The sequence below is a fragment of the Macrotis lagotis genome, chromosome 3, assembly GCF_037893015.1.
Source record: "Macrotis lagotis isolate mMagLag1 chromosome 3, bilby.v1.9.chrom.fasta, whole genome shotgun sequence".
In the NCBI taxonomy this organism is placed as follows: domain Eukaryota; kingdom Metazoa; phylum Chordata; class Mammalia; order Peramelemorphia; family Peramelidae; genus Macrotis; species Macrotis lagotis.
The window spans coordinates 191,696,433-191,718,202 of NC_133660.1; the positions used below are offsets into that span (position 1 = coordinate 191,696,433).

Below are 21,770 nucleotides of genomic sequence, written 5' to 3' on the forward strand. Positions count from 1 at the left end.
CTCCTTATTGATGGTGGGTTCACCTTTTTCATTTTTGATAATAGTAATTTGGTTTTCTTCATTCCTTTTTTTAAATCAAATTAACCAAAGGTTTATCTATTTTATTGTTTTTCATAAAACAATTCAATTTTATTTATTAGCTCAATAGTTTTCTTACCTGTAATTTTATTAATTTCTCCTTTAATTTGTAGAATTTCTAATTTGTTATTTAATTGGTGGTTTCTAATCTGTTCTTTCTCTAATTTATAGGTGCATACTTAGTTCAGTGATTTCTTTTTCTATTTTATTCATGTAAGCATTTAGTGGTATAATAAATCCCCTAATAACAGCTTTGACTCTATCCTATAAGTTTTGGTTTGTTGTCTCATTACTGTTGTTGTCTAGGGTGAAATCATTAATTCTACCTCTAATTTGTTGATGTATTCACTCATTCTTTAAAATGAGGCTATTTACTTTCCAATTAATTTTAGGTCTGTCTCTCCAGGGCTCTTTATTGCACATGACTTTATGGTCTGAGAAGGAAGTATTCACTGTTTCTTCCTTTCTGCATTTGATTATGAGGTTTTTAATGCCCTAGTACATGGTCAGTTTTTGTGTGGGTGCCATGTACTGCTGAAAAAAAGTGTATTTATTTCTATCCCCATTCAATTTTCTTCAAAGGTCTATCATCTTTAGGTTTTCTAACATTCTATTGTCCTTCTTAACTTCCTTTTTGTTTATCTTATGGTTATATTTATCTAATTCTGAGAGAGGGAGGTTGAGTTCTATCACTAGTAGAGTTTTACTGTCTCGGTCTTCCTGTACCTCACTCAGTTTCTCCTCTAAAGTTTCGATGCTATACTGCTTGGTGCATACATATTTATTATTAAAATTGCTTTTTTTTCTATGGTAACTTTTAGGAGGATATGGTTTCCTTCCTTATCTCTTTTAATGAGATTTATTTTTGCAGCTACTTTGTTTGAGATAAGGATTGCCACTCCACCTCTTTCACTTCAGCTGAAGCATAATATATTCTGCTCCAATCTTTTACCTTTAATCTGTATGTATCTCTCTGCTTCAAATGAATTTCTTGTAAGAAGCATATTGTAGAATTCTGGTTTTTATTCCACTCTGTTATCTACTTATGTTGTATGGGAGAGTTCATCCCATTCACATTCAAAGTTATAATTATTAGCTCTTCAATGGTCCTCCTTGCAATTTTCCCTCTGTATTTTTCCCTTTTACCATCTTATCCCTATTTTCCAGTGTTTTGCTTCTGAATATCACTTCCTTCCCAAATCCCCTCCCCTTTTATCCAACTCCCTTCCCCTTTCTTTCCCATTTCCCTTCACCACTTCTTCCTTCCCTTCCTTCTGTCAGTTCTTTTCTTCTGCCCTCCCCATTTTCCCTCTTAATACTTGAAATATAAGATAAGTTTCAACACTTAACTGAGTTCACATGTGTGTGTTAATCCTTTTAAATCTGATGAGAATAAGATTCAGGCAGTTCTCACTTCCTCCCTTCTTCCCCTCTATTGCAATAGGTCCTTTACACCTCTTCTTGTGATATAATTTACCCTATTCAATCTCCTCCGAAACTCACATCTCTTTACTGTTCCCCCTATTTAAGGAGATATTATTTCTAAATCATTCTAACAGAATTACTTATGACTAAATATATTCTCTCTAAGAGAGTTAAAATTCTCAAGAGTTATGAGAATCTTTTTTCCCAGGTGGGGATATAGACAGTTTCATCTTATTGGATAAAAGTTTGTTTTTTCCTTTCCCCTTTTTTACTTTTTTTTCATGTGTCTTTTGAGTCTTCTATTTGAAGTCCAAAGTTTCTGTTTAGTTCTGATCTTTTCTTCAGCAAAAGTTAGAAGTCTCCAATTTTGGTAAAAGTTCATTTTTTTCCCCTAGAAGAGGTTTAATTTTGCCATACAGAAAATTTGTGGCTGCATTCCAAGCTCCCTTGCTCTTCAGAATATCATATTCCAGATCCTTCAGTCTCTTAATGTTGACACAGCCAGTTCCTGTGTAACCCTTACTGTGACCCCTTGGTATTTAACTTGTTTCTTTCTGGCTGCTTGCAAGATTTTTTCTTTTATCTGATAGTTCGGGAGTTTGGCCACAATATTCTTTGGTGTTTTCATTTTGGGATCCTTTTTAGGAGGGGATATCTGTATTCTTTTCATAACTATTTTACCCTCTCGTTCCATGATAGCACAGCAATTTTACTTTATTATATCATGAAGTATCAATCTAGGTTATTTTCCCCTCTATGTTTTCAAGAAGCCCAATGATTCTTTAATTGTCTCTCCTGGATCTCTTATCCAGGTCAGTTGTTTTGCTGATGAGGCATTTTGTATTTTCTTCTTTTTGGTTTTTTGGGGGGTTTTGTTTAACAAATTCTTTTTGTCTCATACAGTCATTATTTTCCACAGATTCCAATCTCTTTTTAAAAGAAGAATTTTCTTCATTTACCTTTTACAACTCCTTTTCCAATTGGTCAGTTTTATTTTTGAAGGAGTTTTCCATTTGCCCAATTGTGATTTTTAGAGAATTATTTTCTTTTAGCACTTGACCAATTATATTTTCATTTTCTTGTTGCAAGAGGATAATTTTCTCTTTCAAAGTGTTAACTTTCTCTTCCATTTCTTTTCCCAACTTTTCCAATTTATTTTTAAACTCCTTCCTGATGTCTTCTAAGATGTCTTTCTGGATTGAAGAACAATTCATATTCTCTACTGAAGCTCTAGTTCTTTTTGAATTAGGATCCTTGATTTTATGGTAACATTCAGTGGAAGTGACTTTGTACTGACTTTTCTTCATTTTTTCTAGGATCTTGTGATAGGGGAGGGGCTGGTTCACAGACCTTTGGTTTTGAGATCCCTAGAGGCTTCCCTCACTAGGGTTAGTAACATTAAGTGGGTCAGTGAGTAGGGGATTCTAGACACTCTGGAGAATCTATGACCTTTATTAGAGGCCTACTCCCTAGATCTGGGGGAGTTGGGGGGAACAGCAAGATCTGATTTATCTTCCAACAATGTGAGCTGGGTCATCGGGCTATATACTTAACCTACTTAATCCTCAATCTGCATTAGGCAAGATCTGGGGCCTATACCATTAGTCTGGGGGAGTGGGGGGCCTTTTATTATGTTTCTTCTGGGAAGAGTCACTTTTCCCCACAGGAATGGGGAAGAGGGGGACTCAAATGAAAAATCTGGGACCCCACTGAATACATGGGGCCTTGGTCTTCCAGACCAGTCAAACTGACCGGATTGGTGTCTACCCACCAAGTTGGAGTTCTCCTGATCCACACAGTAAATGTTTTGGTGTTGGAGCTCTCCTTGCTGCCACACACACACACATACACACACACACACACACACACAGCAAAGTCTTTAGCTGCTGTTCTCAGGTTAGTCCCCAGGTCTCACTTCCCTGCCCTTGCATTGGCTCTATGCTCCCTGTCGCCAGTTTGCCCCTGCTCCCCTGGGACAGACTTTGCTTTTAGATATTATTCTTCTAGGTTCTTCTCTGGGTTCTGTGGATTCAAATTCTATTAAGAGGCTTGGTTCATGTTACTTCTGAGGGAAAGCCAGGAGGACTTAAAACAGTGCCTGGCTTCTCTCTGCCATCTTGGCTGGAAGTCTAGCTATTGTTTTTAAATAGACACCTCTTACATCATATGATAGTCATTTTCACATCATTTTACCTCATTTACATCATTTACATATGATATCTCATTTAAACCTTACAATAGTCTTACAAAGGAATGTCTTCAAAGAATGAGGGGACTGAGACTGAGTTCAGACATTTTCCCATTATCATCCTAGTCATTGTCAAAGAATTCAGGTCTATGATTTCCTGATTCTAAGAGCACTAAGAAGTATAGGGCACTGGCCTTGGAGCCAGGAGTATCTGAGTTCAAATTCAACCTCAAACATTTAACACTTACTATGTGACCTTGAACAAGTCACTTAGCCCTGACTGCCTTGCATCCAGGGATATCTTCAGTTGTCCTGATTCATATCTGGCCACTGAACCCAGATGACTCCAGAGGAGAAAGTAAGGCTGGTGACTTAGTACAGCTCTGCTTCAGTCAAATCTAATTAATGTGCTTGCCAGTGGCATCACCTCTCTGATGTCTTTATCTTCTCAAGAACAAAGGATAAACATCATCTTCCATTAGGCCAGCTACATAACACTACCAGGCCATAAAGAAGTTTGAATAGTAATCTGTTCATTCAAAGAAGTCTTCCACTTAGTCTCCAAATAAGTTAAATGATGAATCACGATTCTAGAACACTTTAATGTTCCCAAGGAATTCATCTTATAAAAATCCTGTGAGCTAGATGGCAAAAACAGTATTATCCCTTTTAGAAAATCTCTATCTGTTGTAAAATCTCTCTTTTTTTCTGTCCATCATCTTTCTGGTTAGCTATTTATTAATTCATTTATTTGAGAATTTATTTGTCCATTTACACATTCATTTATATGGCTATTTATTATTTGTATTTATTTGTAGATGGGAAAAATGAGACTCAGAGGTTCCACTGTATGCCTGAGGCCCCACCAGATGCATCAGAGCAGGTAATAGAATCTAAATCTCCTAACAATAGGTCCATTGCCCTATGCTGTCTATGACAAGCAAGTTGCTTGACTGCAGTGACTATTCAGAAAATTCGAAGTAATTATCAGTGAATAGATAAGACACTTGCTGAAATGAGTTTGAGTGGATCAGGTTTCTTTTCCTATAAGGACAAAATTAGAATAATTTTCCTTCATGTGAACAGCTGATTATTTTTGTTTGTTTTGCTCACTAAAAAAGAGTTCAGCAGAAATATTAGAACTTTTGAAACTGAAATGTATTAATTCTGAGAGGGGGGGAAACACTTATTCCAAACTAATGTCTTTGACACTTGCTTACCGATTAACCCTAAATCAGTAGTCAAGCTCAAAAGACTTATTTGTAGAAAAAAAAGGCATAAACTTACATTGGTAGAAAATATTTCCTCATTCTAGAGTTCCCTGTAAGAGTGAAATTACATGTCCAGCCTCCATCCCTGAAAGAGTCTCCAATTTTCAATAATACTTCAGTCTTCAGATGAGTCACCAAAGAGTTACAAGTTATAAGGGGGGGGGGGGAGTATTAACAATTATTGTTACAATGGGAAAAATTAGCAAAAGGTCATTGGGCTATACATTTAATGACAATTAGTACAAGTAATTGTTGCTGTTCAGTCATTTCAATCATGACTGCATTAACTCATTTGAGATTTTCATGGCAAAAGTTCTAGAGTGGCTTGTCATTTCCTTCTCTAGGTCATTTTACATATAACAAAACTGAGGCAAACAGGGTTGAGTGACTTGCCCAGGATCGCAGAGCTAGCATGTAGCTGGGATCAAATCTGATCTCAGGTCTTCCTGATTCCAGACCTGATATTCTACTAGATTCTACTTTGTTGCCCTGGTATATGTAAACCCTGCTCCAGAAAATGTTCCCATTTTTTAAGATCTTGGGCCATGTAGAAGGAGCACTAACTTGAGAATGAAGAACCTTGGTTTCTACTTCTGACAATGCCATTCAATGAGGTTCAGGAAAACAATTAGTAAGTTCTTTTGAATACAATTTTTTTAAGTTGATATTTTATTTTTGTATGCAGTTTTGAGATCCTACTTCCTATAATATCCTCCTTCTCAAAGTTACCAATGATCTCTTTTTTCTTATTTGTTTTATCTAGTTTTTAATGACACCAAACATTTTTTCCAATTACCAATTTTCTCTTAATTGACCAGTTTCATAGACTTTGTTCAGCCCTTATCCTTCTTGCCTCCTCTGAAACCTTTAATATTGTCAAAATTCCTATTTTCCCTCAAACTCTTTTCTCTTTAGATTTCTATGTAAATATTTTATCTTGGTTCTCCTGATATGTCAGACTCCAACTTACTCTCTGGCTGGATTTTTATCCAAGTCATTCATTTAGGTAAGTGCTCCCCAGGGCTCTGTCTTGGGTTTTCTCCTCTTCTCCATCTAATCTATTTCACTTGTGATCTTGTCAGTTCCCATTGTTTTGATTATCATTTCCATGCTGATGATTCTCAAATCCCTAATTTAGCCCTACCATCTCTCCTAAAATCCACACTTGTATCTCCAAATGTCTATTATACATCTCACATTTCTTGTTCTATAAGCATCTTAAACTCAATGCTTCTCAAACTGAATTCATTATCTCCTTTCCCCAAGGATCCTCCATCTCAAACTTTTCTATTGCTATCCTGACCTCTAATATTCTCCTGGTCTCCAGACTCACAGATCTAGGTGTTATCCTTGATTCCTTACTCTCTCACTCTCATTCTATACAATCTGTTGTCAAATCCTGTTATTTTTATTTTTATAAAATTTCTCACATATATTTCCTTCTCTCCTGTGACATTGTCACCTCTTTGGTGCTGGTTATCATCATCTAGACTATTGCTATAGCCTGTTAATTGGTCTCCCTGCTTCATATTTCTCCCTACTCCATCCAATCATCTATTCAGTTGTCAAATTAATTTTTCTAAATTGAATTTTTGATGATATATATATATATATATATATACATTTTTGTGTATGATGAATGGATGTGATCTACCATTTCATTAAATTCCAGTAATTTTCTATTATGTACATAATAGTTATAAAATCTTTTGTCATTCAAAGACTTTCAAAACCTTGCCCTATCTCCTACTTTCCTTCTTACATATTATTCCCTACAATGTACTCTCTGATTCAATGACACTGACCTTCTTGTTATTCTTTCCATACAAAATGTCATCTCTTGACCCTAGGCATTCTTACTGATTGTCATTCTAAGCCTTAAAATCTCTCCCTCTTCATTTCCATTTATCTCCCCCATCTTCCTATAAGTATCACATATCATACTTCTACAAAAAGATTTTCTTTTCTAAACTCCCTTAATGTTAATGTTTCTAAACTCCCTTAAAGTATCTTCTTCTATCAATTATCTCTAATTTATCTTACATGTCTTGTTTTTGCACTACTGCTTGTATGTTTTTGCCCCCATTTCTGTGAGTTTTTAGAGAGCAGGAACTGTCATTTGTCTTTCTTGTCCACTCAAAGGCACTTAGACCAGCTCAAATCACATAGTAAATGTTTAACAAATGTTTGCTGACTGATTTACTGTTGTTTGGTCTTAGCTCTGCCCTCTGAGGTTAAGGACTATAAGTTTAATCCTTCTTCTCCTAGCCCATATACACTCAAAGATGCCTAGAATGGGAAATTATTAGCTTTCACTTTTATGTTCTAATCCTTCCATCTCTCTACTACCTGCTGTGGGTCACAGGGTAACATACCATAGATACTGAAAATTCCAAAAATGAATCTAAAAGACTTTATTTTCTTGCATTCTTTAGGGAATGGATACAAGGAGGAGGGGAACTATGTACATTAAAATGTTTCTTTTGCCCTCTATTCTTCCTCATTAATATACTCTATTCTTAGTCCTTTCTGGAGTGAATTCTGAGAGGGAAGCTTTGTGGAGTCATGGAAATAGATCTGGATGGGAATATATTTTCATATTCTTTGTTTCACAGCACATTAACATTATATTTTGGAACATAATATCCTGTTGGGTTATTAATCTCAGAAGCTACATATGTAGCCATATACACAGAAATGTGTGTATCTATCTATCTATCTATCTATCTACTTGTATATACATATATATATATATGCATGTATACATGTATCTAGAGTAATACATGCAGGACACATCCAGGTTTATGTATTGTGATATATATATATATATATATATATATATATATATATATATATATATATATATATATATATATTCATCTACACACATAGATATCTTCAGCTTTAATGAGGGAAGAAAATGGATCAAAAGTAAAGAATTTGAATTTTGGGAATAGAATATTTGGAAAAAAGAATATGGGAAATGGGGGATCAGGTTTTCACAGAACTATGGTGATACATGTAGATCTATACATATCCACATAAGAATCCATTTGGAGAATGAAGAATGAAGTAGTAGTAGGCAATACTCAAACTGCATAGCAATATGACAACATTTAATTGGATAAAAATGAATATCTTTTCATTTGTGATACTGTCAAGTATGGATTTCATTTTTTGTATTAAAGAAATTGATCAGTTGAATAGCCTGCAGGGCCAAAGGATGTACTTTGAAAAAATTAGAGAGTTCAAAGCAGATCCAAATCACCTGGAAACCCCAGTCAGAAATAGAGTAGAACCTTGGTTCTATTTTGTTGGGTTTTGGACATGGGCCCATAATTAAAAGGGGCAATTGTATTGTGAAATTCTTGGACAATGCAAGATGGACAAGAGTGAAAGCATTTGCTAAGAATATTTTCATTAATCAAGAATGAAAGTTGCAGGTTCAAAGACTATCAGATACTAATCAGTGCTGAATATAAATGATGCAAACTAGTGATCTGGCAACATATTCCCATGACCCACTGAACAGCTTCTGGGAAATCAAAATCATTGGGTTCTGGGTGGAGACAGGGGTGGTATTGTTTCTTTTTCTTTTATATTTGTTTTATTTTTGTAGAAATGATGTTTTTTATCCATTACTAAAATATTATTATTTAAGAGTAAACATATGACCCCCCTCCTCCCAAAAATATAGACCCTCATAAGCAATAAAGTAAAGAGGAAAAAATTAAAATTAAAATAAAAAATAATAATAGGGGCAGCTAAGTGGCAGAGTGGACAGAACACCGGCCATGGAGTCAAAAGCACCTAAGCCCAAATCCAGCCCGAGACACCCAAGAATCACCCAGCTGTGCAACCCTGAGCAAGCCACCCAATCCCATTGCCCTGAAAAAAAAATATAATAATGATGATGATGATGATGATGATGATGATGATAGAGGCGGCCAGGTGTCACAGTGGACAGAGCATCGGCCCTGGAGTCAGGAGCAGCCGGGTTCAAATCTAGCCTCAGACACGCAACAATCACCCAACTGTGTGGCCCTGGGCAAGCCACCCAACCCTATCTGCCCCATAACCCCCCCCCCCCAAAGTAATAATAGTAATAAAAATAATAACAATAACAACAACAATAATAATATTAGTAGTAATAAATATGCTTCAGTCTGTGTTCCAACACCACCAGTTCTGTCATGGGTGGATCACATTCTTTAAGATAAGTCCATCACAAAAGCTACTTCCATATTTTTCCACTGTTGCCATTGCTGAACTCAACTCCTTCCATTCGTACTTCCTCACTACCATACACTATATTTTCTCTCTCCTTTCACTCTGTCCCTCTTCTTAAATGTGTTGTAGGGTAGCTGAGTGGTGTAGCAGACTGATCACCGGCCCTGGGGCCAAGAGGCCCCAAGCCCATATACCACTCCTAAGGCCCAGCAACCACCTGGCCCTGTGGTCCCAGACAGGCCATCCAATCCCAGCCCCTTGCAAGAAGTAAAAAAGAAAATGTGTTATATCTGACCACTCTCCCCCATGGTCCACCCTCTCCTCCATCACTCACACACCCCCTTCCCCCTATCCCCTTTTCTTCTTACTCTAGATGTCTATACCCCATTGAGTATATATGCTGTTTCCTCCCCTAGCCACCTCTGATGAGAGCAAAGGTTCCCTCATTCCCCCTCATCTTCCCCCCTTCCATATCATTACAATAGACCATTGTAATAAAAAATCTTATTATATGAAATATCTTAGCCTATTCCACCTCTCCTTTTTCTTTCTCCCATTACATTTCCCTTTTAGCCCTTGACTCCATGTTTACACCACATTATATTTTCAAATTTAGCTCTCTCCTGTGATTCATTTAGAAAAACTCCTTCTACCTGCTGTATTAAATGAGAAGTTTCTTATGAGTATTATCAGTATCATTTTCTATGCAGGAATACACATAGTCCATCATCATTAAGTCCTTCATATTTTACCCTTCTCCACTCTCTATGCTTCACCTGCATCCTAAATTTGAAGATCAAACTTTCCATTCAGCTCTGGCCATTTTAACAGGAACATTTGAAATTCCCCTGGGTTATTGAAAGTCCATCTTTTTCCCTGGAACAGGATGTTCAGTTTTGATGAGTGGTTGATTCTCGGTTGCATTCTGAGTATTTTTGCTTCTGGAATATTACATTACAAGCCCTAAAAGCCATTAATGTAGTTGCTGTGTGATCCTGACTGAAGCTCCATGATATTTGAATTGTGTACTCCTGGTTGCTTGTAATATTTTCTCTTTGACATGGGAGTTCTGGAACTGGGTTATAATATTCCTGGGGGGTTGGTTTTTGGGATCTCTTTCTGGGGGAGATCAGTGGATTCACTCAATTTTTATTTTGCCCTCTGCTTCTAGGATATCTGGGCAATTTTCCTGTAGGAATTCTTTAAAAATGAGGTCAAGGCTCTTTTCCTGATCATGATTTTCAGGTATCCCAATAATTTTTCAATTATATTTCCTGAATCTGTTTTCCAGATCAGTTTTTTTAATGAGATGTTTCATATTTTCTTCTAATTTTTATTCTTTTGGTTTTTAAGTATTGTGTCTTGAATTCTCTTTAAATTCAGTATCTTCCTTTAGTTCCATTCTACTTCTGAAGGATTTGTTTCCCTCAGAGAGCTTTCTTATCTCTTTTTCCATCTTGCCAATTCTGCTTTTTAAAGCATTCTTCTCAATAACTTTTTGAACTGTTTTATCCATTTGACCTATGCTAGTTTTTAACATGTTATTTTCTTCAGCATTTTTTGGATCTCCTTGACTAAGCTGCTGACTTCTTTTTCATGTTTTTCCTGCATCTCTCTTCCCAATTTTTCTTCTATCTCCCTCTTGATTTTCAAAATGTTTGTTGAGCTCTGTTACAGCCTGAAACTCAATTTCCATTTTTCTTGCAGTCTTTAGATGCAGAAGCTTTCACTTCCTCATCTTCAGATTGAGTATTTTGATCTTTCTTGGGATCATAGACAATGTATTTCTCAATGATGTTCCTCTTTTTTCTGTGTTTGCTCATTTGCCCAGCCTGTGCCTGGTCTTGCGGTGCTTGCTTCCTGAGCTTTTGAGTATTACTGGGACACCCCATCCCCACCCCAACTGCCCTGCAAGGATCTCTATGTGTGAAGCTCTGTCTTCCCTCCTGGTCTGTGAATGATCACAAGTGTACCCCTCTGCCATGGGGCTGAGGTGGGGGGGGGGGGCTGCTGCTCTTTTAGTATCCTAGACTGATCAGAGCTCCAGAGTCCTTTTCCAGGTACAGAGGACAGACCTCAGAACTCTCTCTCCACTCTCCTACCTTTGGTAGGCTGAGGACTCAAGGCTCAGTCGCTTACCAGCTCAGCCTGCTTCCCTTTCCTGGATCTGGGCTGCCTTGGCCATGCTGCTTGCTGAGTGCCCTGAGGGCTGGGTTTCATGTGCTAGTTCTGGCAGTGCTTCCTTCCCTCCCCCACACACACACTAATCTTCCAGGTTGTGCCTGTTGCTTCCTGGGATGTAGATCAGGAAACTGCCCCTGCTGATGAGAGCCAAGGCACCCAGGAACCCTGGGGCTGCCTTCAGGAGGCTGAAGTTCCTTCACTCTGACTGGCTGCCCTTCGAACCAGGGGCGGTATTGTTGAAGGTCTTAGTTGAAAGGCCACACTGACAATTAACCCAACTGCAGAGCTATGTGAGTCAAGTAAGATAATTCTTTTAAAGTGATTTGCAAGTCTTATAACAGTATAAAAATGTTAGTAGTGACGATGATAATAATGATGCTTGATCAGTGTGATTTTTACAAGTATGCCATCGATTCTTTTAGCACAAAAATGTTGAATAGCACAGGAAAATCAAGGATAGATTCTTGTGGCATCCTTCTAGAGGTCTCCCTCTAAATTGCTTTGAATAATTCACATTAGTCTTTTAGTCTGATCATTCAACCAATTTCAGATCTACAAAAGTATACTATCCCATGACCCATATCATTCTATTTGTACATAAGAATAGCATGAGATGCTTTGAAAGGTTCAAAGAATACCCTGAAAAACAGTTCCCTTTTCAACCAAACTTACTACAAAGTCAAGGAATTATGTATACCATAATTTGTTCTAACTGAAGTCATACTAGTTTGGGAGATAATTAGTTCCCTTTTTCATGGACTTCTCTCTGTCTCTCCCTCCCCCTTCCCCCCCCCTTTCTCTCCCTCCTCCTTCTCTGTCTTTTCCTCTTACAGCACTTTGAAGGGGGACTCTCCAAGGAAGACTCAGAACTGCAACTCTAACCTTAGACAATCCAAGAGTCTGAAACCTGCCAAAACAGATACATGTAGGAGATGGAAGTCATAGAATTGAGGTAAGGGAAAAAAATCAGGGCATAATCACCCCATTCAAAAATTCGAGAACCTAAAATTGGATTAATGTCCTCAAACGGAAACTGAAGCTGGCTATATGTGTAAACAGAAGACACTAAAAATAATGAAGATATTATGTGGTTCAAGATTTACCCAGTGGTTAACCTAGAAGAAGAAAATATTTCCAAACAAGAACAAGTGGAACCTTGTGGGGTGGGCAGAAATGTGACTATAACAAATATAATAGTATCTAGAAGAAATGGAGAAAAAAGAAAAAAAATGAAAAAAAAAGAGGTCTGATGGGAAAAAATACCATAATGAGAATCTCTTGCTAAGAAATTAAGTTGGAAAACCTTACCAATAAATTCATCAAAAATCAGATTATACCAAGAAAAATAAGAACAAAAGCAAATGATCTTTTTTAAAAGGAAAACAAAATATAAGGTACTTCATATCAAAAAAAATTGAGAAAACAGGTTGAAAGAGAAAATTTCAGAATCACAGGACTCTTAACATTATGATGCTACACGTTTAAAGAATGAAAAATCATAAATGAAAACTGAACTGTTCTTTTAGAGCCAGTAAACAAAAAGTAAAAGAGAAAACCAATCACCTATTTAAAGAAACCTCAAACTGAGAACTCCTGGAAATATTATAGCCAAAATCCAAAGATTACAAATCAAAGAAGAAAATACTTCAAGAATCCAGAAAAAAGTACATAATGCAGATGCTATGCCACTAGGTGCATACATGTTTAGTAATGTTATCACTTCATTACTTATGGTGTCTTTTAAGAAGATATAGTTTCCTTCCTTATCCCTTTAAATGAAATTGAGTTTTGCTTTTGCTTTTGCTTTATCTGAGATCAGGATTTTTACACCTGATTTTTTTTTACTTCAGCTGAGACATAATATATTTTGTTCCCTCATTTTACCTTTCCTCTGTCTGTATCTCTCTGTTTCAAAAGTGTTTCTTGCAAACAACATATTGTAAGATTTGGGTTTTTAATCCATTCTGCTATTTTATGGGTAAGTTCATTCCACCCATATTTACAATTAAAATGACTAATTCTGTATTTCCCTCCATGCTATCTTTCTCCATTTACATTTTTCTCTTTCCTGTCCTTCTATTCCTTCTCAACAAAATTTTACTCCCTTTCCCCTTTAACTTTTCTTTTAAAATTTAACTTTAAGTTTATTTTCACTTATACCTTTGCCTTCCCTTCCGTTATCTTTACATTTCTCCTTCCCTGTAGATTAGGATAGATTCTTAAACCTAAGTGGGAATGTATTTTATTTCCTCTCTGGGCCAAATCTATTGAATAGATTTTACTCAGTGTTCACATTCTTTCTTCCTTCCCTCTAAAATTATAATTTTTTGGTGTATCTTCACCTGGTGGTATTTATCACTTAAGTACTATTAATCAGGTATCATCAATCCCAGTTTTATTATTAGTTTGCTTGATAAGCTCAAATTATTATCAAAGTGCAATCATTGATTGCTTGATTGTTTGATAAGCAACATTTTCTCAAATTTCATCAAATTATAATCATTTTTTACCTTATCCCCTTTTCAAGTACCCTTCAAGGACACACAGTCCTCCTCAATCTTTAAGATATCACCCAAAGACAAATCATTTCTTGAACTATTTGTACCCCTTCCCCCAAGTCAATTTTCTCACACATTTTACTCCACACTTCCCACCCAGGGTACTTAACCCTTGTTAAATGAAACCAAGATTGAGTCAAACCCAGATTTAATTAACTGCAAGAATCTTAAAGGGTTCTAAATACTGATAGACTCTGTAGGTCTTACCTGAGAACTTTACAAATGATTATAAGTTATGGGTAACAAGCTCAGGACGGCCCAGCTTATGATGTTCTCATCAGACAAAATGCTAAGCTTTGTCAGCTCAACAGAACTAATGTAGGTCAAAAGATAATGAGACACTGAAGTTTGCTGTTAATACCCCTGCTTTTCATCAGGGTTTTCTGTCTCAAACATAGTGATGTCATCTTGGGACTCTTCAATGGACAGACAAGTGCCAAATATAACCATATCCTTTAAGTCCAACCTCTTCAATTGTATTCAACCCTTTACTTATCCTAAAAGAAGTCAAGTTCTTAAGAATTCGAAGGGTTAGATCTTCCTTTTTAGGTTTGTATACAATTAGATGGTCTTGACCAACATTATTTTTATTTTATTTTATTTTTTCTTTCCCCTTTTCATTTGTCTTTTTGTGCAACTCTTGAGCATTTGGAGACTGAATTCTCTGTTCAGTATTGGTCTCTGTGTCAAGAAACTCTGGAAGTCCTTTTTTTCATTGAACATCCATCTTTCCCCTGACAGTATATGCTGAATTTTGCAGTGTAGTAAATTCTGGACTGTAATCCCAGATCCTTTTCCCTCCCATATATGGTATTCTAGTTCTGATCCTTCAGTATTGAGGCTGATAGATCCAGTGTGAGTCTGATTGTGCTTCCTTTGTATTTAAATTGTTTTCTTTTTCCTGCTGGTGCTATTCTCTCCTTTATTTGAGAGTTCTGGAATTTGGCTATAACAGTCCTTGGAGTTTTTATCTTGGGGTCTCTTTCTGGAGGAGTTTTTTGTATTCTTTCAATGGTTATATTGTCTTCTTGTTCTGGTAGATTTGGACAGTTTTCCCTAATAATTTCCTGCATGATGTTTTTCCAGTTTCTTTTTTTTGATCTAGGCTTTTTTAGTAGTTCAGTAATTTGTAGATTATTTCTCCTGGATCTATTTTCCAGGTCATTTGTGTTTCCAAAATTGTACTTTACATTTTATTCAGTTTTTTCAACCTTTTTATTTTTTTTGATGGAATCTTATATTCTTGTATATTTATGGGTTTCTATTTGTTCAACTGTAATTTTTTAGGATTTTATTTTCTTTAATTACCTTTTGTACAATTGATACTAAATTCTCTGATCAATTTTTCATAATTTTCCTGCATGACTCTCAATTCTTTTTTCTATTTTTTTCTTCCTCTCTTCTTTGGTATTTAAATTTGTTTTAAGATTTTTGATGAGATTTTGGATTTCAATCCAATTCATGTACTCTTTTGAGAATTCCCCTGTGAGTGATTTTTCACTGATTTCTTCTTCTGACTTGGCATAATTTTCATTTGTGCCCATAAAGTAGTTTTCTATTGTGAGCACTGTTTTAGCTTTTTTGCTCATTTTTTTTTAGTTTTTTCAAGGCATTGGGGTTAAGTGGCTTTCCCAAGGCCACACAGCTAGGTAATTATTAAGTGTCTGAGGCTGGATTTGAACTCTGGTACTCCTGACTCCAGGACAAGTGCTCTATCCATTGTACCACCTAGCAGCCCCCTTTTAGCTCATCTTTGTTGTTTTAGCTCTGTTCCTAGAGTATAGGGAGTATAGCTCCAAGCCTTTTATGCTGGTGCTGGGGTCTGATCCCGGACTTTTCAATGATTAAGAAGTTGCCTGTGCAGTCCAGGCCTTGACTTTGCAGAGGTTTGTTTTCTCCTTTATATCCAGGTTCTGACTTAGCAGTGCTTTGTTCCTATCCCAATCCTGTCTTTTGCCCCAGTGTTCCCAGGTTTCAGGCTTTGATTGTGATTGGGACTTTTCTTGCTGTCTTGCTATCTAGCTGCCAGAACCCCTACTGTTGTCAAGCTGTCAGGACCTGTACTGAAATGTGGTTAAAAGCCTCCCACTGGCTTTCCTTCTCTGAAGCCTCTGAAGCTTTACTTCCATTTCCCCCCAAAGAGTCAGACCTTCACTGAAGATCTTCTGTGTCAACCATCGAAAACTTCTTTGCATCTTCTCTTTTTCTTAGTGGGATCTGTAGCTTGAATGTCATTTATCTTTGGTAGGGAAAAGCTCTGGCTGCATGTTAGCTTCAGGTCACCATCTGGTCTCCATTCCAGAAGTTCTTGATATGCCTTTTCTAGGAACAATCAAAGGTTTGATTTGATTATGAACCCAGAACTGGAAAGCATGTCTTGGGATGGAGTGTACCCATGCAGTGACAAGACTGTTGTGGAAGAAAATGATTGGGGAGTGAAGTAAAGAATGTGTATGGAGTGACTGAAGCAACCACCAGTTAAGATAGGTACAGGTGAGTAGGTTAAGTCATTGTTTTCAGGTCTAGGCAACAAGATAAGATACCCATAAAATAAAATAAAATATAGCTGAAAGAATTAGCAATTCCTTTCCTGGTGAGAGAATACTTAAGTTGGGGAGATAACTTCATAGTTTTTTGTTTTTTTTTTTTTTAGTATATCACATGGAGGAGAAATTAGCCTAATTCCAATTAGTCCTAGAAGATAGATCAAGGAACACTATATGGCAGTTACAAAGAAGCAAATTTAGACTTTATGGAAATATACTATATTCTCTGGGTTCTTTCTCCCAAATTGAAAGTTAAGTTTCCAGAGAGAATAATTCTACATCTCCCCTTAGGGCACTAGGTATAACTCTGAAATGTTATGGATATTTTATGTTTACTTACCATGGTATTCCCCAATTTCAGTCAGTTGCTATCAGTTGTTATTGTCATTTGTCCTACATTCTTGAAGAAGAAGACCATGATATTAGGGAGGTGATGTCATGACAAGCATTTGAACTGGATTTGAGTAAGGGGGTGCTGTGCTAAGTCACCAGTCTCATTTTCTCCTCCAGAGTGATCTAGATTCAGTGTCCAGATATAAATCAGGATAATTAGAGATGACCTGGATATAAGGCAAAGTTAAGTGATTTGTCCAAGGTCAAGTGATTTATCCAAGGTCACACAGCTAGTAAGTTTTAAGTGTTTTAGTCTGCATTTGAACTCAGGTCCTCTTGACTCCAGGGCTGGTGCTCTATCTATTGCACTACCTAGATGCCCAAGGTGGTATCAATTAACTTTTTTTTAGGGTTTTTTTTTTTTGCAAGGCAAATGGGGTTAAGTAGCTTGCCCAAGGCCAAACAGCTAGGTAATTATTGTCTGAGACTGGATTTGAACCCAGGTACTCCTGACTCCAGGGCCGTGCTTTATCCGCTGCGCTACCTAGCTGCCCCTAAATTAACTTTTAAAAGAAAGTTCTACCAAGATGTTATAACAAAAATCATTTCACAATGAAATGAACAATTTGTATAGGAATGGATTCCTCTTTATGAAGGTCTTCAGAGGCTTGCTGAGTTCAGTCTTTTACTTGTAGTAAAGAAGATACATTTTCAGCTATGGGATAGGGTTAGGTTATGATTCATCTCTTTTCTGAAGTCTATAGAGTATGGTTGCCTTCCCAATGATCTCTACAACTCTAAGATTTATCTTTCTATGATAATGTTCTGTAATTCAGGCAGTCAACTAGCATTTATTAAATACCTACTAGGTGCTATGAGTTGGGGTACGAAGAAAAAAAAACAAGTTAAAAAAATAACAGTCCCTGCTCCCAAGTAATTGTGTGAAAACAAAATTGAATTTTTTCCTCATAAATGCTATGGTACTTCTTGAGTATTTCTTAGCTTGACAAAGTTGGCATGTTAGCTCATGCAGCAGAATTCTACCTTTGTACATCTCTAGACATTGTGGAGTATCTTTGCAGCAGCCACATCCCATCCATGTCCTTTATTCATCACCATGACTATAGTGTACATTTCAACAAGCGATAGAAGCCTATCTGTATTGTCATCTCTTGCCTATTTCTCTGGGTTATAATAAGCCACAGCTGTAATAGTGAGCAGTGTATTAATTAAATCAGTAGTGTCACTCCTATCTCTGAAAAGGACTCTTGACATTGGATATGCTGGCAGAATGGCAAATTGTATTAGTTCTTAGACAGGAGGCACTTTGGGTCTTTTCATTGGCAAGTTTATTTCACTTTATTCTATTATTTTCACTGTCAGAGAGTAAGAGGCATCTGGGATTTTCATTTAGCCAAACCATAGATCTCTTCTCTTGATAGATAAAATTAATCCATGTACTTTTCTGATCACAAAGAACAAAAGGAGTGAGAACTGAGATATGGATAATTTTTCAAGTATTCTGACAAGAGGAGAGACAGAGTCAGTCTAACTTTATCCAACATTGACACAATTACTAGGAGCTTAAGAATGAAAATACAGATCTGTGACTTATAACCAACAAGGAAATTCAGAATTAGTTTTAGGCATATTAATATAGAATTAAAGACCATAGTTGGAGATTAATTAGATGTATGAGACAGGCAAAAAAAATCTCGGCAGTCCCAAATGATACCTTAGGATATCTCATAAGGATATACAAGTATATGAGAAGCAAAGACCCTTGTGATTTTGTTACTGTTATTAAGATCTGTGATTTTATTGGTATAGCCGCTATGGAAATTTCTTTCATGAATGTGTATGGACAATCCCTCAGTATTAGAGTATTAGAAATTTATCTTCACAAAAAGAGGTTATGTTAACTTGTTCTTGGTAAAGTAGCAAAAATGTGTTTCAGTCAGGACTTAGTTCTAATTTTATCCCTTTGCACACAGCCTTTTACTTTTGTTATCATCTGTATTTAAAAATGAACATGTTTTGAACTATAACCAGGATGGGGCAGAAGATGTATTGTCTCAGGGCTCCACCTTAATATGGGAATATATTCTTTCTTCTCATGGTAAATGACATCCTTTTGTCTTTTGCCTTGTTGTCCTCTTACCTAGGAAACAATGTAGCCCAAAGGTTTCTACCTTAAGGAACTAATCACCAAGATATCTCTCTTCTGTGTAAGCATAGGCGTCAGGCTGCCCTGTGTATTGATACAACCACAACTCCTAGTATGCCCTCTGTTGCACCCTACACCATCAAATGAATTTACTTCAAACACAAGAATTCCTGCTTTCACCTCTGAAGATATTGTTCAAGTAGATCCTATGGCAACAAACAGTAAGCTCACTCCAATGTATTCATTTTTATTGTCATCTCCAGGAGTTAAGGAAAATTCTATGAATGTATTCTACAATCTTAAGAAATAAGGATAACAAAATTGAGCTGACTCCATATATTTTCAGGAGAAAAGAATAAGAACAAAGAAAGAAAGCACGCCCGTCAAATCATTAAGTTACATAGAAAGAGGAACTGCCCTAGTTCTTTTTTCCTAGTTCAATTTACTTGTTTCTCCTTTTCTTTTTACCAACCAGTCTACGAGAAAATATTTTGGCATTACTGCAATTGGCAGTCAGCCACAAAGTGATTGGATCTGAATGTACATGTATGCATGCATACATATATACATATATATATATTTTTTTTTTAAATAATTGATTACATCACCTTTTGTTTGCCAACACAGACGTATAAACATATTTTATTTCTGTGTGCACATGAAAGGAAAGAAAGGGGGAAGGGAAAGAGAATTGTTTGGTTTTTTACAACTACTCTACAGTGATTCTATCCCTTTTCTTTCTCTTTTTTCTCTCTCTTCATTTTGCTATGCTACGCATTTTTTTTCCTTCAGGGTCAGGGCAAGATCATATTATATCACATTATACAGTTATCCACCAAGTAGCCCTTTCTGAAGAAAACTTTTCAGCAGCTACAGCAGTATATATTAATCTCTTTCTTTGCCTCTCAACAACTCTTTTTCTCCTATTCGCTCCCATTCATTCTGCAGGAGCAGTGGGTTATGAACATTTTCTCTTTCCTCCAGGTGTCTATTTTGTCATTTGAATTAGAAAATATGCTAGGTTTTTAACACTAATCTCCCCTGGTGAATCTAGGGGGAGTGGAGGGAAGAACACAAGGAGAACATATTTTGCTCTGAACAGCCAATATGTTTTAAACAGTCCTAATTCTAGGTCAGCAGTGAGGAAAAGAGAGAGGCTCCTTTTTTTTGTAAAGAATTCTCATCTTTTTTCCTAATTAGCAATGCCTCTGAGTTTAGAAACCCATATGTGTCTGAAGAAATGAAAATCATTAAAACTAACTACTACAGCTAAGAAGGGTTACAAAATCCTGGGCCAGATAGACAGTAATCCTTCAGGATTAAGATTATCTAGCAGCAGGGGGATAGATCAAATGAACTCTTGGGGTCCTTTCTGCCTCTATGATTCAGAATTTTTACCTTATTCCTCATACGCTACATTCTATTAGACTTTTCATTATGTTCTAGACAGAAAAGATCTTTTTTTGTAATTAATCAATCAATTAATATTTATTAAACTCCTATTATGTACTTTGCTGAATGAGTTAAAAAGTCCTTGCCCCCAAGACCTTACATCAAATAGGAGAGACAACAAGCAAGCAAATATATCCAATAAAAGCTATAAACAAGATAAATAAGAAGAAATTAACAGAGAGCAGGGTTTAGGAAAGAAGTTATTGCTGTTCAATCATTTCTTTTTCTACCTGATTTAAGGGTAGAAAACTCCCATTACGTAAGTTTTCTTGATCTTAGTTTTCAATCAGTGGCAGAGTAGAATAGAATGTTGGGTCTGGGATGTTGGGTCTCATTTTCAGACACTTACTAGCTGTGTGACCATGAGGAAGTCAATTAATATTATTTCTCAGCTCCTCATTCAAAAAAATGACCTGGAGGAAGATGAATTACCCCAAATAGGTCACAAAGAGTTAGACGCGACTGAACAATTATAAAAACAAATTCCCTAAACTCTCTGTTTATCTTGCATAGCTTGTATTTGCGTAAAAGAGGGGATTTAAGTTAGGACATAAAAAAAGCCCGGGAGTTAAAGGAAGGAAGAAAGGAAGGAAGGAAGGAAGGAAGGAAGGAAGGAAGGAAGGAAGGAAGGAAGGAAGGAAGGGAGGGAGGGAGGGAGAGAGGGGAGGGAGAGAGGGAGGGGGAGGAAGGAAGGAAAGGGGAGAAAAAATGAGAAGTGGAGGGGAAAGGGAAGAGAAAAAGGAAGGAGGGAATGAAGGAAAGAAGGAAGACAACTACATTTAAATCTAGTTTCTTTCATAATAGTATGCATTTTATTTTAAGGTATTACAAACATTATTCTGAGAAAGGGGGTCAAGGGTTTAACTAGACTGCAAAAGTCAATAAAGCAAAAAAATGATGATCCCCTCTTTTAGAGCTTAAGATCATCTGGTGCAAAGTTATCACTAAGGTTATAATTTTTTGAGTTTGGGGGCACAAGCTACATTTGGAATAAATGGCATATACTGAGCTTTTTAAGGTGGGTGAGACAGGAGACTGGATGTTGAATATACAACTAAGAGGGGGGCATGTTAAATTCTGTTTTGTTTTTTTTTTGCTGGCAAAGGAAATCAAATGCTACTGCTACCCTTTAAGTTCAGCAGCCTGGGACAAAGAACTTGCCTTGCCCTAGTTACAGTTCTAAAGTAGTCTGGCTTACTTTTTTAACAGATGAGAAAGTTAAAGTTTGGAAGATTTATATGGTCTGACCTGGCCATATCACTACTTAGGCAAGTCTAGGTCACCTGATGTCTCAATCAAATCAGGTCACAGTCCAGTACCCCACCATCCTTTGGCCTC

General features: G+C 36.6%; 1 long non-coding RNA gene across 2 annotated transcripts in view; it reads left to right on the forward strand.

The window, feature by feature from the left end:
- The window catches only part of LOC141516372 (uncharacterized), a 155,246-nt gene that overhangs the window by 110,184 nt on the left and 23,292 nt on the right, over positions 1-21,770 (forward strand). For both annotated transcript variants that reach the window (XR_012476674.1, XR_012476673.1), the window contains exons 3-4: positions 4,510-4,574; positions 12,210-12,328. This is a non-coding gene — a long non-coding RNA (uncharacterized LOC141516372). The remainder of the gene's footprint in view (positions 1-4,509; positions 4,575-12,209; positions 12,329-21,770) is intronic.